The 18,372-nt window shown below is 40.8% G+C and overlaps 2 long non-coding RNA genes across 4 annotated transcripts in view; one reads left to right on the top strand and one right to left on the bottom strand.

Moving 5' to 3' along the window:
• LOC139827854 (uncharacterized) overlaps positions 1 to 18,372 on the top strand; it is a 145,399-nt gene that overhangs the window by 84,966 nt on the left and 42,061 nt on the right. For all 3 annotated transcript variants that reach the window (XR_011738936.1, XR_011738937.1, XR_011738935.1), the window contains exon 3: positions 11,520 to 11,652. This is a non-coding gene — a long non-coding RNA (uncharacterized lncRNA). The remainder of the gene's footprint in view (positions 1 to 11,519; positions 11,653 to 18,372) is intronic.
• Positions 5,722 to 18,372, bottom strand: part of LOC139827855 (uncharacterized) — a 56,240-nt gene continuing 43,589 nt past the window's right edge. Inside the window, exons 4-5 of the long non-coding RNA XR_011738938.1 lie at positions 7,869 to 7,915; positions 5,722 to 7,726 (exon numbers count right to left, since the gene is read on the bottom strand). This is a non-coding gene — a long non-coding RNA (uncharacterized lncRNA). The remainder of the gene's footprint in view (positions 7,727 to 7,868; positions 7,916 to 18,372) is intronic.

Below are 18,372 nucleotides of genomic sequence, written 5' to 3'. Positions count from 1 at the left end.
AAACTAAGGCATCATTTTAGGAAAGGAAGTATTTGACCAGCACAATAACCGTTTAGGTGCCTGACTGGATTTTTCAGACAAGTTTGGGTGCTTTTGAAAACACTGCTACTTGTGGTTTACTTGTTTAGCTCACACAAACCCATGATATGCTGGCCCCGAACAGCAGTTACGTAGAAGGGCCAGGAGTTCTTCTGAGTGCCAATAACACATCTCATCTGTCCATCCATCCAGCAGAAGGCCTCTGCTCACAGAATGGTTTCGTTACCACCAGCAGAACTTGAGTTTTCTCTGGATGGTTATTCCTCACTATATCACTGAGCTGGGACAGTTGCACATGAGGCCCAGCCGGACACCTCCATTGTGGTTTGTGCTGTGGGTCAGGACACTAGTGACAAGCTCAGACCGGTTTCATACCAAAAAGCTCTCAAATACCGCTAAGATCAGGTATTTTCCAACCACATCTGTTTGCCTAGGATTTTGGTGCCTGTTCCTCTGCAGCTTGGAACAATTGTTTAAATCTTGCTCACCTTCTCCCATATGAGCAGAGGTAGTGTTTAACTACAGGAAAGTGATGATTGGGTAATGATTTGGATACAATTTCAGAAAAATATGAGCATAAAAGAATTAGAGGCAGAAGAAGCAGGTATTCTGCCTAATGCCCTCAGCTACTATTAAGAAACATGAAAATCTAATTGTACTGAATGGAAATGTACATCTTCATAGCTGATTATGACACGGAAGAAAATTACTATATGATTGGCATCATAATGGCCAATGTTGAAATGTGATGACACGCCAATATGATGTACATCTCCATTAGGAATGATAAATCAAAGGTTATTCATTTGTACTTGATTTATGCCTGGGAAATGCTACCAAGGGAAATCTTGATTTAAATCTCGCAAGTCATAAAAAAAAAAAAAAATAATAAAAAAAGCCATGAGTGCCCTCTTCTGGTAACAAATGAGAACTGTAGGCCCTGCGGTACTGCCGTGTTGATTTTAATTTCTGTTTATAATTTAAATTTTCGGTCTTTCATTATCCCTTTCACCACCACCACGGTCTGTGATATTTTCAGAAATATAATTCATTGTTCTTTCTTGTATTTTATTCTCTATTTCAGAAGTAGACTGGATAACATTTAATCCTGTGAAATCTCCCTTCTCACAACCAGAGGCCTTAATCTTGCTGGTAATCTTATTCCAGGAATACAGCAGAAAACTGCACAAGGTCTGTGCAGTTTATTACTGAGCATGGTGGAAAGGATTCTTATTTTCTGAGTTAGATGAGAGAGACAGCCTCGTGGGTATATTGAACAGGATTTAGACCACACGAGAAAGGAATTATTAGTGCGACTGCACTTAAATTGTTTGCCGAATTGTTGGGTTATTCTAGGCAGCTTCCTATATTAAATAGATGTGGAGAGAAGATGAGAGGAAGAAAATGCCTCGACTTCTTGCTTGCTGCTATTCTCTGTGCCCCCTAGCCTTCTACCCATCTTAATTTCCTTGTGGACAACATCCTATACTGTCTGTCACTCATGGCAATACTGGAGCACCAGCTCGGATCTCTATTATAACACATACAGATAGACCCTCAGTCTTTCAGCTGCTTATACCACTCCAGCCCCTAATTCTTAAACCTTCTAGCTTTGAAGATGCATCTTTTCCTGCTCTTCCATGCAGCTAAAACTCTTGCCTAAGGTCTCATTATTTAACAGATCAGTCGCTGCAACGACTTTTTCTCTGGCCTTGACACATGCAGGCTTGCCTTTGCCCTCATCATACAGCATGCGGCTGCTTTTGCTTCAAACATCATTTTCCTAGCCTATCTCTTTGAACATGTCATTCCTCCCTTGGCATCCCTGTGCTACCTCCCCCCTCCCCTATCTCGCATCAACGTAAGCTGCCTATCTTCATTTTCAAGGCCCCCTGGGACCCTACCTATCATCTCTCATTGTCAGGAGGCAGGAACAGGGAACAGAGCAGCTCCAATAACTGCCCTGCCTGAACGGACTTCCAGCTCTGCTATGCTTGGTCCATACATACTTTTTTAGAGCAGGATGTGGGTGAACAGGGTTGGTCAGGAGCAAGAAAAGGGGGTCACTGTTAAAGGCAGCCAGGAACGCAGGCAGCTGTGACATTTAAACACTATTAAAACCTTAAAATGTACCAGCTCCTTTTCTTCAGAGTTACCATCCTCTTGTGTTCATCTCAAAGCAAGCCATTTCTCGTTTTCTGCTCCATGGTCTCTCTTACTTGGAGGGTGCCCTGCATAAATGCCTCCAGATTTATGGCGGTAGCTCTCTAGAATCTCCTTAAAGCTCTCCTTTACCATGATGTCTACAAAAGCTTTGACAACCCTTGGACTGCTAGTGAGGTAATACTGGTGTTAGCCACACCGAGCATCCTCATTTCCTTTATACTCTCTCTGTCTGTTTGGATCCGTCTGTGGTCTCTTGTCCTCTCTTTAGTTCATAATCATTTTGGGATAGGCCATCATTTTGTTCGATGTTTACACGGTGCTTCAGACAATATTTGTTGTTAGGGTTCCTGCGTGGTCTAATAATACAGACAATAAATAAAAACAGTAACAGCCTGCGGCAGGGGCTCTCTTCTTGCATAGAGCTCATTGATTTCAGGCTGCGGGCTGAGCAAATTGCATGAATGTAGCTTGGGTCTTGTGGGTAACGGAGCAAAGGGCAGAAACAGAAGAGCGGTGCTGTGTGTTCTGTTCTAAATGTTGGCCAAAAAGCCTTTAATCAAAATCCACCCCTCTCCTTTTTTTTTCTTTTAATTTTTTTTCTTCTTTTTGTCAAGCAGTGTGGAGGAGATCCAGGGCAACCTTTTAGCTTCATGTCATCTTCTTCCAGGAAAGGGCAGGGGAGGAAGAAGGTCCTGGTTTATGGGTTTTTGTCTCTTTTTCAAAATACAACAGAAGGGCCATAAACAGCAGGAGGAAGAAAAAAACCAGACATTTGAAGATTCTTAGACCTCACCTTTTGCGCTTTGTACTTGGTAGGAAACTACTTTAAAAGCCTAATCCTCAGTTATTTTTGTAGCCTGTAGTAAACAGAACCTTTCCCTTAGTTTCCTAATCTGTAAATGGAGCATCTCTTGCTTTAGCTAACACAGGGGCTGTAACTTTCTTTTTTTGTAAGCCCTTTGAAGACTGACAGGGCTATGTCATGAATTCTTATTATTATGTGATAACTTGAGTTCAGTTTTATTAGCAAAATGGGGTTAAAGCTTATTTGATTCTACTGCCTGCTCTGACTGACCTCCGACAATACCTGGTGCTTGCCAGAGGAAAAAGGGGATATGTCTATATCACAAAACACTCAAAGAGGATTCTCTCTGGCTCTGAATTGCAGAGTTATCCACAGAGAGCTCTCTTTATGCTGATATAACTCATAAAGTGAGCAATCTTTGGGATCAGATTGGTATCCAAATTATACAAAAGTGAGTTAAAGTACCCTCGCAATACCAGTACAACACAGAACCTCAGCCTGTGAGGTCTACAGTACCAGCCAAGAGCAGACAGAAAGGAATTAGTGAGAGTAATAAAGCAGAGTACAGCGTTACAAATTCCATAACAAGATATTGGATAAACAGGGCAAGTATCAAATGGGATATAAAGCAACTGTACGAAAACCACAGAAAGTTGAACTTTTAGTCTGAGCCATGCTTAAGGTGATAGAAGAGCCCTGTGATTTACTGAATGCCTTTTAATCTGAAAGCTCCCCAAACGCTTTCAGAATAGTGATTAACAAAATTAAGATATTCTGTTGTGCTATGGAACATACTCACTGCTAATATTAAAATATAAACACACAATTATCACCTCTGTAAAAGCCAGATACAGTACCACTTGTTGAATTTAGTTTCCCAGAGGGATTCTTAATAAGAACCATCAAAGACCACAGGAAGCAACTACCTAAGAGCATAAGAGAAGCCGGGATGAGTAATGGAACAGGTAGTGTGATGCAGTAGGCAGCTGTAACACAAGATACTGGATTGTAAAGTCAGGCTCATCCTCAGTGAGAAGACCTTGCTCATCGATACTGATCCCTTGCAGAGCCAAGGAACAGTTCTGCAGAGCCCAAGGGAGATTTGCTCCTGAGAAAAAGCACCCAAATTACCTTAAAGCAATGCAGCCTCTGTCAACTACTCTGGTCTGAAGCTTAGAAAGATCGTCAGGTTTATGTTGATTGCCAAAATGTGACCAAAAGTTACATGCCTGAAAGAACATAAATACATGAGAAAACAGAAAACGCAGCAAAAAATATTTCTGTGAGAATCTAAGCATAACATTTAGATAGAGCCATGGGTTAAGTATGAGAAACAGCTTCCCCAAAGTCACCCTTTTACGTTCCTTTTCCTCTCTATGCATGTCTTCCCTCAGCTTTGAGCTGACCCTGTTGTCTGTAACCTGGCCCATTTTCTGCACTGATTACTGTCACTAATGGGCAGACTTAGGCAGGACTTGACAATTAAACAGTAACATGGCATTTTTGTTGGTGTCACAGGGACCATCCCATGGTGACATTCCATGTAGGAAATACGGTATAATACTTGTTATGGCCTGAATGTTTTTTTTTTTTTGAAGAGTTTGTTTGGAGTTTGTTCATTTGCTTTTCAACATTTAGTACATTGGTTCTAGAAGCAGAAGAAAACACAATAGGTGAAAAGCAAGGCAGTTAATAAGACTGAACAAGCATGAGAATATAGGAGTTAGATGGTACACTGTGGGCCAAAGTGAAAGCATTTATTTATTGTCTCAATCAAATGGCAACATAAGCTTTTTTCTTTTTTCCCGTTATTAGTCTTATAACATGGAAAACATTTTCTTTCCCTGCGGAATTCCTCCAAGTCAACCCACCCCCATAAGGAAACCCAACCTTTAATACTTTTTAATAAATAAAACATCAGGAATAAAGATCTACAGCACATTATGACGAATATTACCAAAAAGCATGCACAGATCTGTTCAATAATGTCTCTTTGGAAAATTCCTCTGCTGATGTATCTAAGCACTTAAGAATTTAATATCTGAGCACCTCACAATCACTAATGGATTTTAGTCTCCCTTCGCTCCAAAGGCAGAAAAGTATATTGCCCTTTTACGGATTTAGAAGTGAACAGTCGGTGGCTTCCCCAGGGTAGATGTAAATCTTTTGGTGGAAGTCGGGCTTGGAGTCAGGGTTTCTGTGTCCTGGTCCAATACCTTGAGCCATCGTTTTATCCACGCATTGTAACATTTAGAAAAGGGCTGTGTGATACATAATGCTCTTTGGCCTTTTTTAATATCCCAGATTCTTCTAGTCCTGACTGATCATCAGGAAGAATTTGCCGTTAGCTTAGCCTTTGAAAGAAGCTGCTCTCCTGTGTGGTATAAATTTGCCTTGACCTTAGGAGTTGTACACAGCCCTACAACAATTTGTATATTTGCAGCCCAGTCCCCAAAGGAAATTGTCCTGGCAGGGTTTGGGACCAAGGTCTGCAACGTGTTTAAAAGCGCTTTGCTGCATATGGCTTGGTTGGAAAAAATCTACACGAGCAAAGTGATAAAAAACCAATCAAATGAAAAAACCTCCCTCCGGCCAAGATCTAAAAGAGTGGATGGTGCTCAGTGGATGCTACACCCATGTTTAAGTTCTCTAACCCCTACCTAAGGGAGCACTTAAGCACTTTAGCCTTAAATGCATGAGCAATCTGGTTGCCTCAGGGTGGGGGGCTGGGGAGCATATTCATCTGCTTTGCTGGGTCAGGACCCTGACCCAGAGTCTGTGGATATTTGATTCTTTGCAAAACCAGGCCATTTCTTTAGCACTTTACATGGATTTGGGAGTCTAATTGTAGGCCGTTGTATTTTGAAGATCCAGGCCTAAATACACTCCCCATAGGGAGTGCAGGGTCCCTGATATTTGGGTCAGAATGCTCCCACTAGGCATAATTTTTTTAAACCACTGGCCAGCAAAGAAAGAAACCATCCTGAACAACCAGCCGGGCGGCACCCTCCCCCACAAGCTTTTCCTAGCCCCAAGGTTAGTTTGGGACCCTGGGTACATTCTGAATGGCTGTTGATACAAAGTCATGCTCTTTTCCTTTTCATGTCACTTATTTAAAGAGGAATCTTGAAGCAGTTATTTACTGCAGCAATGCTGAGGAAGAAAAAGAATAGCAAGCGTATTTTCAAATGCCCTTAGCAGCTTTCTTTTTATTTTGCTCTCCAAGCCCCTGCTATTCAAGTTCTCTTCCCCTCAGAGCACTAACAGCTAAATTGTTCTATGCACACAGCTCCCATTAGCAAAAGGAGTCATGCACATCATTCCCATGAACTGCTTTAACAGCACAGTCCTATATGACAAGATGTGCCTCAAAAAGAGAGGATGCTAGATAAATATAAACCACACAATGTTCTCCATTTAACCTACATTTAGAACAGCATTTGGATTTTTAAAAGGTACGCTTTTATTGTTTGGTATCAGTCATCTTTGTCTTACCAGTTTAAGTAATTAGAAATGCCAGGGCATAACAAATCTGCATTAGAAGCGTGGGGTTTGCTGGTTTATGCTGAAGAATAAAGGGGAAGGATGACATTTGGATTTACTATCATACCTCAATAATCCACAAATCCTAATTTCTTAGCAATCAGTTCATGTCCTTTGCTTTACATTCATTGCATTGAAATTTCTGTCAATAATTCAAACTCTCAGTAGTCACAACTCATTTAATCTCTCTTGCCCCATGCAGACAATCCGAGGTCTGTCTGTGCTTAGATTCATATATGGACAGACAGCATGATTTCTTTACACGGCAGAGATTCCCTTGAAATCCTTCTGCTTCCTGAAGAAGATTCAGTATAATAAGAATTAAAGTATGCCTCTGATTAACTTTCACTTGGGAAGCATATCAATTTCATTGGTTGCATCAAAATCAAAAGTATAATTGAAAATATGTATACTCTCATTACATAAATTCAATCATACTACATCATATAAAAGGAATATTTTTGTTGGGTAGTGTGGGAGAAGAAGAGAAAAACATGTTTTTCCTTAATGACAGACAATTAGTTTCTGATTTATATCTCAAAGCACACCAGTTGGTAAACCTTACAATTTCACCTTGGCTAGTGTAGCTGTGGATGGCTTTACAGAAAACTCCTACAAATTTAAAGTAATTTTCTAAGTCTCTTAGACTTTTTCTTCTCTGTTATCAGTGACAGTGAATTGTGGTGCCTAGGTGTGGATTTTGTATTTTAAAAAACAACTTCTTTTGGATGAGTTTTGCTTTTTTTATTAAATGAGTGGACCTCTTATTCTTCATTGTTAAGCACAGTGATTGACAGTGACATGGATATTTTTCTGTAACCATTGATACCTAGAAAAACAAGTAAATAGTCCCAATTTCATAATAAAAGGTAGAAATTGTGTATCTTAAATACTTCAACCCACACTCAAAATGACCATGCAACCAGGCTTGAGTGCATGGATACAACTTTAAAACATAGCAACCTTAAAGGTGGACTGCACCCCTGATAATTGAAATTCTCCAAGCAGTAGTTACCATTTACTCACAATTTTGGACAACACAAGATCATAAAAGCTGCTGCTTCCAGAATTGTTGCATATTACCACCATTCATCAAAATGTTGTCTTTGTGGTCAATGTATTTTCTTCCCCACTTTATATTATTTTCATATTCTTTTATCACCAACTTGGAGTCTGTGAAAATCGGCACAGTAACAAACCGGTGAGTTTATGTGACAAAGGACTGCAGTATGGACAAGGGAAAGGTCTCAAGTACTGTGCTTCCAGGAGGCTTATTTAAACCATAACAAAATAATTAAAGATTGCTTGACCATACCTTTTTAATTGGCTCCCTGATAGAAGGGTTAATAGGAATTCTAATACCTGCATAAAAAAGACAGATAAAGAAAACAGTGTAATGTAAAATAATTCAGATCGTCTCTGTGTAAATGAGGCAATAAATGCCTGTAACACGAAGCTCAGTCTGACTTCACAGCAGGGCCTGGTGCTTAATTGAAAGTCCTAACTAGACCCATTTATCAAAGAAATCACTCAGAGGGAAATTTAATTATCACAATTAATCTATTTTTTGGTTGTTTTTTTTTTTTAGAAAGTCACAGCAAAGCACACTGAAAATTTCTTTGGCAAGAATTTTACAATGTTACCACCAAAAAAGCCAAGTGCCAAACTTACCCCCCAGAGCAAAAACACAAAAAAAGGCAGGCAGACCCCTGGCACGTTGTGCAAGGAGCTCCTTGTAACGCCACTTGGGCACAGCTGAGGGGAGCGAGCACCGGCGCAGCAGGACCTCAAAGGGAAATAGTTCTTCCAGAGTCACAGAACTGCTCCCTTTGCAAGCTGGAGAGAACACCCGGCTTTTGGAGAGAGCTGCCCCACAACGTACCCAGAGACTCCGCATCCTTCCTGCGGTTTTGCTTGGCTTGGCAGGACTCCTGGCACCCCTCAGCTGCCCCTTTGAGCCCCTGCTCGCTGTTTTTACCTCAGTGCACGCACAGAGGCACAACCTGGCCTGTACTCTGGCACGTGATGCTTCCATAAAGTAAGGAACCAGTGGCACGTTTTGTTTTAAACACTTGTGTCAAGAGGAGATGGCTTTGGTAGAGTTGCCTATGTTTGTGTCAGTGTTGAGTTTGCTCCAGTGAGCAAAGGGCCATTCTGCAACCTGGGCATTTCCCCTGAGTAACTGGCGATGTTCACCCCAAGCTGTCTTTCCTTAGCAGTTGTACAAAGTTTGCTCCGAGCTGTGTTCCTACACAGCTTCTCACATTTGACGTTTCCCAAGAGGTTTTAATTTGCTTGGGTTTTAAATACAAGGTAACATTTAACAGTCTGGTTAAATTTTCTTCCTTATTTTGAAAAGCAGACCTTTCTTTTAACGCAGAGCTCTATTTCCATGCCTCCGGTGTAAGCCTGGGGTGCTGCAGAAGGCTACTCGTGGGGCACTTGTGGAACAGATAACAAGTAGTTACATCTACGTGCATCACATGGCACTTGACATGCCTATGTGAAGATGAAAAGAAAGCCCTGAGAAAGTATGCAAGTCTGTTCCATGATAAAAATGCCCTTCAGTCAATCAGTGAGCTGATAGCCGATAGGTTTTTGGGCTTCTGGACACTAGCGTGCAGCAAGTGATAGGCAGGACTCTGCTCCTTCGCTTTGAGAGCACAGAGCTCCAGCACTTTTACCAGAGGCAGTATGCAAGGGACTGGCTTACACTGGCTTCAATGAAAGGCAGCAGCAGGCACTTGAAAGGACAGGGAAAATGGAGCCAGAGATTTTCTTTCACTTTGTGTGCATTGCACAGCCCCACACCTACTCATGTTTCCCCAGCCTTAAAGTAAGTCCATAAGGCACACCAAGGTAGCGTAATTTTCTCATCTATTTTTCAGGGTCAGAGAACACTAGAAATTATGACCTGTGTTAACGTTTTTGTGCATGCCCTTTTTCCCTCTTCTTCTGTGGGAAAACTTGCAGCTTGGTCTCCTCATGTCACTGAAGTTGTTTGCTGCCTTTTTTTGCCCTGTGCTTCCTACATTATTCAGGTTATACTAATCACCAGAGGGGAAGGAAACAACTCCAGAGCAGATTGAATTACCGTTTAATTGGGCATCCTGTGAAATAAACATTGTGACTTGGATAAGATTAAAATGTGAGTCACAAGTCTGATGAGTTTTCAAGTGTTAGGGAATGTGGTGAGGGAATCGGGCAAGAACAGCGAGGAGCTCAGGAGCAAAGTTCAGCAGAACAGCAGCTGCTGGACACCGTTACTTGTCTTCAGTAGGATCAGACTAAAGGTCCAGTGGACAGAATTGGGCAAAACAATGGACAGTTCTTTAAGAAAAATTAAGTTTTCAAACAAATTTCTGTCTATATTCCTTTGCTTGCATTGAACCTATCTGTGAATGCCCTCTGGCAATATACCACTGTCCAGCTCAGGTAATTTTTTAGATATTAAAGATGAGTACTTAGAAGTGCTTCCGAAGGACTTCACTGACAGGTTTGGCATCTCCCATGCACTCTACGTTTATGTTTGATACTTTGCAATACTTCTGGTGAGTAGATTGTGCAGACATAGAAGTGAAAACTATATTGTGGAATGTTAATTGAAATATGAATCTCATATGCGTAATCATCGCCACTCACATGAGCCTCACATGATTAACCTGTAAGGACCTGATGCTGGAGCCGGCTGTGTGGTAGAAAGTGGCCAGGCACCCGTCCAGTCTGTCCGTCCTGCATTGCAGTCATGACTGATGGACGCCCTGGCCATGGCTGGCAGCTGTACAGAACCCACCTGGGAATGAAAGGTGACAATTCCCCCAGCTCTCTGATCCTCAGGATCTTTATTGTGGCTTGGAAATTGCCAAGGTTGTTGGTTTGCAGTTTACCACCAGGTGGCCTAACTATTCCACCGTTCATGAGGAACCAAGACTCCATTAGAGAACGGCAGCTGGAACTTTTTAAGCTTTACATATTTTTCTTCCCAAGCCTCCACCTCCCCTCCTTCTTCCTCATTCAGTTGATTAAAAGCGATCAGGGCTGCTCCGAGTTCTCAGCTCAATCCTTTTCTCTAAGCAACTGAGAAAGCTTGTGCTTCCAGCGGTCCAGCCCTGGCTTTGGAGATCGAGCTCAACCATCTCTATTTATCTCCTAGTCCAAATGAACTCTTGCTGTAACAACACAGGTAACTTGGACTTTTCCTTGCACTCCAGTATCTGGAGATGGATTCCTTTGTTTGTTGACTCCAATACGTCTCCAGTAGCTGGTTTTGTGACCACCGAGGAGTTCTGTGCCAGCCACATAAGCCAGGGTTAGAGCTGCCTTGTGTCCCCAGAGCATTGCAGTGTGGATTCAGTGGAACAGAGGATCTCACTTAGCAAATGGATTTTGATTCTTAAACCCATAGACAAGCTTGGGACCTCAGCAGTCCCCCCCACCTGGTAGTTTTGGGGTAGCCATTTGGGAGCTGGCTGAGCTAACAGCACCTTGGGTTTCAAGAGAAGGTGGCATTACAGGCCACTCCATTAAAAGTCCTGCCATTGTGGAGTGAATTCCCAGCTTGGACTGGAAGGAGCTAGACTTGCTGATCTAAAAATGGGAAGGAAGATACTCTCAGAGGTTCATCTCATGGTTTTCTTGATGAGAAGGGTGGGGAAGGCTCTAGCTGATGTCCAGCAGTATGAACTAAGAATAGGGGCATAACTACGTTAATACCAATAATGCAGGTATTGAGAAGCCACTGAATGACTTCTAAGGAGAAGGAAGCATTGTGTCAGAAGATGAGTTATTTCATATACTGCAACACTGATGGCTTAGTTTTTTATTTTCTACCATTTACATAATGCCTGAAAGCTTTTGAAAGGTACTTTCAAAACAAATCTCAGTAACTAAAGTGATTAACTAAAATTATTTGGTTAAAACATCCATGATTCATTTGTTTACCTGACTTTGTAATTATGCATTTCAGTTTTGATGTGAGCGGGGGCAAAGTACAATGATGGCAGGCAGGAACATCACATCAGAGCCCAGCAACAGAAGCATCTTCCCAAGATCAGTTCAGATCAGCTCTCAGACTGCTGCCTGACAATCCCAAATCAAAGGTATGTGGTTTCTCAATGCCCCCTAACACAATTGCAGCACAAGAGAGAACTCCGTTGGGCAGATTTTCCTAAAGGATGTGATGGTTTAACTTTTAAAAATACCAGTCATTTGGAGAAAATTTCAGGAGTCTTTAAATTACTTTGGTAAATGGATTAGTTATAAATAAAAAATAGCTGGAAATCTGTAGAGACTTTCAGTTTCACCACAAAAATGTCATGAAGCAATACTGGATATTTCAGCTGCTTTAACCTAGCCTTGGGCACAGAAGAGTCCAATTCTGATCATTTGCAGGATAAGCAATCAAATTCAGGGTAACGAGGCTTTAGCCAAGGTGCTACTCTGGATTTACACCTCTGCAGATAGAATCAGATGCTATCTCCTAGTGTATGCATCCTCTGAGAATAGAATTAATTTTGAATTCTTGTATCATCTGCTTGCTTGTGCACTTATTTGCTAACTGTCTGACTGAGTGAGCTATTCTGGGTCAGTATGATTTAGGCATCCTTTATTACACAGTTTCCAATTCAGTACATTTTTTAATCAAGACTAAATTGAAGTCAGGTTCCAGGTACATATAAATATAATATATATTTAGTGAATGCATTGCAAATCCCCAAGTCTAATTTTGAATGTAACTATAATAGAACAAAAAATATGAAGGTTCCTTTATTTTGTAGAGGAGTATTAAAATATTGCCACTTCTTAAAGGCAAGTTAAGACCTATTTTCCTATTTTTAAAATCACATTAGCTAAAAGCTTGTTAAGGAATAAATAGTCCAGAGGATAATTGAGACTTAGCTGGCTTAAGCATTAATGAATCAAAATCAGACGCCAGATCATTAATTAATTCTACAAATTATAATGTTGCCATTACTGGAAAATACTACGAGAACTAATACCAAAGAGCAAATTCAACTGCATTGTTTTCTTTCTTACTATGTATCTTTTGCCAAAAAAACCAAAACTTCAGTGGCTATTTTTTGGTTGATTACTTACAGCATCTATATTTTAAAAACTTCTGGGTGACTCTTAATTTTTAAAAATCTTCCCATTTCTTTAACATGCTATTTATAGAATGTGCCTATCATAGACTATAAGGATATTTCCATCAGTGCTGTAACCCATGGAAAGTAAAATGTAGCTAAAGTGACAGAAAAGTCAATTCAACACTTCCGAAGCCTCACAAAAATTCACACCCCTTCAAATCAGCCTCTTTGGCAAAAGACAGAATAATAGACGGGTCTTGCAATGTGGCCTGAAGTGCCACCGTCTCAAACTCTGTCAGACTAACACGAAAAATTAATTAGAGGGGAAGCGAGAGAGGCAAAAGAGAAGGTCAGCTGGGCATTTCTAGCCACCACTTCTCATCCCACAACAAGAAGGAAACATCAATATGTTTAGAAGGTAGCAAACTTTAAAAACATTTTACAGAGTGGAGGACCAGTCTGGGGAATGGGCTGTGACAGGATATCACTGAGGCCAGAGCCTTATGAGGAGTAAAATACTCACCAGTGATGAGGTGATATAATGTGAGATGATATAACGAGATGATATAACATCAGTCTAGTCAGAATCAAACTTGAGGGCCAAAATGACAGAATTTTTACACCTTTCTCTGAAAACTCTTTGAACTCTTTGTGTGACGTGGTTTATCTTTTCTCATCATGTGACAGATGCCAAAATTATCTAGAATCTAGAACATGCAGGTTCTTCTAGAGCATATCCAAAATGCCTTAATTAAGGCTGGTGATGAATCAAAAGCCAGTTGCACTGCAGCACTCGTATACTAGTTTGCTCACTTAAGCATTGCTACGTAAGTGGCTGGGTGCAATCTCTAGCTGAGATTAAGCTATCATGAAGGATCCAGCAAAGACTGTCAAGTCTGATGCCTGTAAGAGCAAGCTGTGAAAGAATGTCCCATTTTTTCCTCCATATTGATTGCTATTTTCATTCCATTTCCTTCTTCTGTTTAACTGAAGAGAAAATGAAGGCTGGCTGGGTTTTTTTTTTCTTTCCCCTCCTAGGAATAACTCTGAGACATTCTGAAATAAAAGAAACTCTTGTGGTTTCCCGAAACCAAGTGCAGCTCAGTTTCCAGTAGGAATCAGGTACTCATGAATCTTGTTACCCTGAGCTACATTTCAGCTGAAGACCAACAAGGTGCTACCTTATTTCAGCCCTCAGTATCCGTCCACCATCAATGGCAGACAAATCTTCTTTGCCAACATATAAAGAGAGCATCAGCACCATGCCAACAGTATTTTTGATGGCTTCATATATGTGCCAAATAGATTAATTCTTGGTAATTTGTCACCCTTTGGGATCTCTGAACTACCCAAAGGTGTTGACCTTTGTCATGCGATAAAAATGAAACTGGCAATAGGCAACGCTGTAGATAATAATGCATTTTGATATATCGACATTATCTACCCTTTTACTGAATTCATGACCCTTTGCTGTGGCTGGAGATGACAGATAATACCAAAGCTGTATTATTACAACTTCTGGCCTTCTGCCAAAATTAGAGGATCTAAAAATAGACCAGTAATTATGGTCTGCCTCTGAAGTCACTGTCTTGAACACAAATCCAGAACAGCTGACAGCAGCCAACAGCAGGTTCTCAGGAAGCATGAGAACAGGGCAAGCATGTAGGTTTGCTCCCTACAAGGACTTTTCCAGCCTGCGTCTATTTGCAGCTCAACAACTTCTTGAGGTATTTAATAGCCCTTGAAGAATATTTCTTGTATGAATTTGTCCAGTCATTCTTTTTGTTAACTCTATATTGAGTAACAAATATAGCCAGTATGAGGCACTCTTCCAGTTTTAGTCCCTGATTAGGCTACCCTGCTAGATTGGTGGAGAGATGATGTTTTTTTCATAATGACTCAGAGGTGGAAAGGACTCTCTTTACATGGTTGGATGGCCAAGTTCATGGTGAAATAGCTTCTATAATTCTGCTGGGATTTCATATTATCGTTAATGATTTGCTAGGGTACTTGAAACCTGCAATGCTATCCCTTAAAAGGATTTAAAATCTAAACACATTAAAAGAACTCTGCATTCATTCTGTGTGGCTTATGTTCCTATTTTCTGATGCTACAGCCCTAATTCTTTTGACACTGAAGTCCATCACTGTTGGAAATCATTAATGCCACCATCATCAAGGAAAAGTGCAGGCCCAAACCAGTGACTTATAACTGTGGTGAGAATGCAGGAAGTATTCAGCTGCTGTGGAAACATCTTCTGCATTAAACTGTCTTGCTCTTTAGCTTTTGTTTTCATCTTTTTCCATCCATGGAAGTTAATTAATTACAGTTAATTAACAATTAGGCCAAATTCATGCAGGCTAACAGAAACTTTGTTTCAGGTGGATTCTGCCATGTGATGAGGACCAGTTGATAGTGACATTTTCCTTCTCAAAGAGAGTCCAATGGTAGATCACAGTTATGGCAGTTTGGGGAGAAGGAAACAAAACAATCTCTCATCTATGCAAGTGAGATGTCTGGTGGCAAGTAACTAATGCTAACTGGTAACTGGCACCAAAACAGACGCATATTTTTTGTAAATTTGTTACTGTCTTACAAGTTTTCAGCCAATGTATTGAGATCATTTGTACAGAATTTACTTTTGTATATGGTTTTATTGGATAGGCAAACACCTATTGAAGCTTATCCATGATGGTCCAATCACACAGTGCTATATAATCAACAGCCACCCCAAGTTTGGATGCCCTGGAAAAAGCATTTGATTGAGCACAATATTTATAAAAAATAGTTATGCTAATATAATATCCCAAACAGACTCACTTATTTCCATATACATGTGCCTTTTTGTCTTGGACTGTGTCGCCTTGAACACTTTTATTACTGAATGAAACCAACTGTATGCCAATTGAATTACGTTTCTATAATTAAGATAACTGTAGTGGTACAAAAGTGATAACTTTGTATGCATCCATGCTGTCACCTGGCCCTGAGGCTGTATCTCCCATCTTTGATGGAGAGGCTGCAGTCTACAATGCTGCTGAATTTGCCACAGCACTGGCACTTTAGATGCTCTTGTTTTTATAACCAAATGTACTTAATCCAGTTCCCACTGTGTCGTGTTTAAATTACAAGCTCATTAGCACACACCTTCAATGAGCTAGCATGAACTGAGAAAGGCAGAAAAATATACTCAAAGAGCTTTTTAGATTAACAATTCAGGGAATATTATGAATCACAGTAGCAGCAAGGTGGGTTTTTTTGCTTGTTTGTTTGTTTGTGAAGCTGACCTAGAAGGTGTGACACAATGGGGGAAATTCTGCCCTTAGGAAAGTTAATGGGAAACAACTTAGCAGTTCCACCAGGGGCAGGATTTTTCTGACTGGATATGGTCCTGTTCCCATCTTTCCTCCTCTGCCTCCTCTGCACACATCCAGCAGACAAAGAACAGTGCCTCTGTTGTTTCAGCTGTCATTTCAAAGGAAGAAGACTGACTTAATTCCCCATCACCAGGTCACTTAATTGCTTGGAGGTCGTTAAGGATAACAATTTTTATTGTTCAATTTAATTAGACATCGCCTAGAATAAAATCGTTTGAATTTTCTCATAACACGATCTCTCTCTTGGATAAAGGATAAAAGCTTATTTCAATGATAAATTGTGGCTTGAGTCACATCTGGAAAAACCTCAGCACCTCCAGTCACTGAAATAAAACTTCATGTAGTCAAATGCACAACCTGTTCTGATTTCTATAAGAACTGAGTGCAATATTAAGTGTTTTTTAGCTATGTTGTCTTTTGGCAAAGAGGTTAAGCTCCTCGCTAGAGAGTGTAATGAGGGCCTGGGAAAATTGAAAAATAGATTATGTTAATTGATTGTGGCTAAGGATGAAAACTGTCCTTAGGATCTACCATTTCTTTAGGATACCGCAGAACCTTACAGCTTCAACAGACACTGTAACCAAAATGTAACTTTCGCCATTTAAAAAATAATTTCCAGGGGTGTAGCAGGGAGGAATATCTGACCTGCTTACAGAAATGAACAGATTGACAGCTTGCCCATGCTGGTGCAGAAGGATGCCAACCTCAGCAGCAGTTTGCTTTTTCTCTTAAGATCACACAGAAACCTCTTGAAGTTCACCAGCTAGCAGTTTGGAAGGGGAAGGGATTTTGTAGCACTTGTTTGGCAAAAAATGTGCTGGTCATCTGACTCTTCCTGTGGGTATTTGTGTGATGACTAATGGGCCTAAAAGAGACAAAGAGGTGGAGCAGAAAGCCACGGAAAGGCAATATATTTTTTACTTCAATAAGTTTACAAAATCAGTAATTGCTGGCAGGGGCTCAGAAACTGTATCCCCAGTCAAGAGATGCAGTGATTCTGCACTTTGCCAAAGTAGCATTTTCTCAAAAGCTCTTCTGCAGCAACCAAACGTATTAGTTTTTCCACAGGTGGTGGAACCAATGGGACAGAGTCTACCCAGCTTTTTCCCTTGTTGAAGGCCAGCATTTTGCCCAGTGAATGCACTGAAGCAGTGCCAGCATAATGGTTTTTAATTTGTTTTTTTAATAACATATTAAACCAGCATAGGACATGATTTTTCTAGTATAAAACATCTCCTGGAGGTTAGTGTATGTTGTTTGGAAAGAGGTTTATACTGTACAGATAAGAGCTGCTGGAACAGGGGCTGTCATGTCTGTGTTATATACTGTAACTACGGTCCAGTTTCGCAGATGGACAAGATACTAGACTGAAGCAGCCTGGGACAACCAGGGTGTCCTTTCCTTTTTCTTCCCTTCCTGTTTTCTTTCAGTAACACGGGCACACGTGCCAGGTAGTCACTTCTTCACTAGGCACTGCTGGTGCGATTGCTGGAGCTGGCAAAATGCACTGACACTGCCTCCATCTTTCTGTTCCTCTGTTCCCTTCCAAGTTGCAGCCTGAGCTTGCCCATCCTATGGCTTGATAAAGACCTCAGGAAGTCACTGCATTTGAAAATGCTCTGTTAGACCTGGTTCGCTCAAACCCCATGTATAAGTTGCTAGTATATGTCTAGATCTTCAGTGAGTTCATGCAACTCAAAATGGGTCTGATAACGTTAGCAGTGATGCTCCAATCCAGCCCAACTGTAGGCATGATCCATCTTTTCTCATTTGTTTCTTTAACCAGCTCCTTTTTCTTGTTTCAACTTCTTTTATCATCTACATTTACCAGCCTAATTTGGTGTCATTTACTGTTAAAAATGCACCTCCAGTATCAGGCACATCATTTTCTAAGCTTCCATCATGCCAAGAGAGTTACTAAAACATCAGTTATTCACTTCAGTTCCCAACCCATATGTTTTCAAGTAGCACTAGGGAAACATTTTTTAAGGGACAGACTCCAGAGATGTCTTCTAATATCATCAGCAATGATAATCAAAAGCTGCTTCTGCAGAAGCCCGTGGGATTATCAGTCTCTCAAAAGGAAATTCAGCAGCTTTTCTTGCAGTAACATTTATTCTCCACCCTTCCACCTCAAGCTATCGTTCACCTCAAGGTGGTGACACCCTGGACAACTCTATTTCTGTAAGCACCTCCTATCTGAGTGCCAGGAGGGACTTCCAGTCAAGGGTCAGAACTCCTCCTGGCTTTCTAAGGGACGTGTAACTCAAATGGTAATAACAGTTCATCATAGTTCATAGATGATGCAAGTTATGTCTCATTTACAGTTGCAAAACACCTCTGAGGAAGTTTTTTT

The sequence above is a fragment of the Patagioenas fasciata genome, chromosome 4 (assembly GCF_037038585.1).
Source record: "Patagioenas fasciata isolate bPatFas1 chromosome 4, bPatFas1.hap1, whole genome shotgun sequence".
NCBI lineage: Eukaryota > Metazoa > Chordata > Aves > Columbiformes > Columbidae > Patagioenas > Patagioenas fasciata.
Note: the sequence above shows the minus strand (reverse complement) of the source record. Positions and strands in the feature narration are given on the sequence as shown.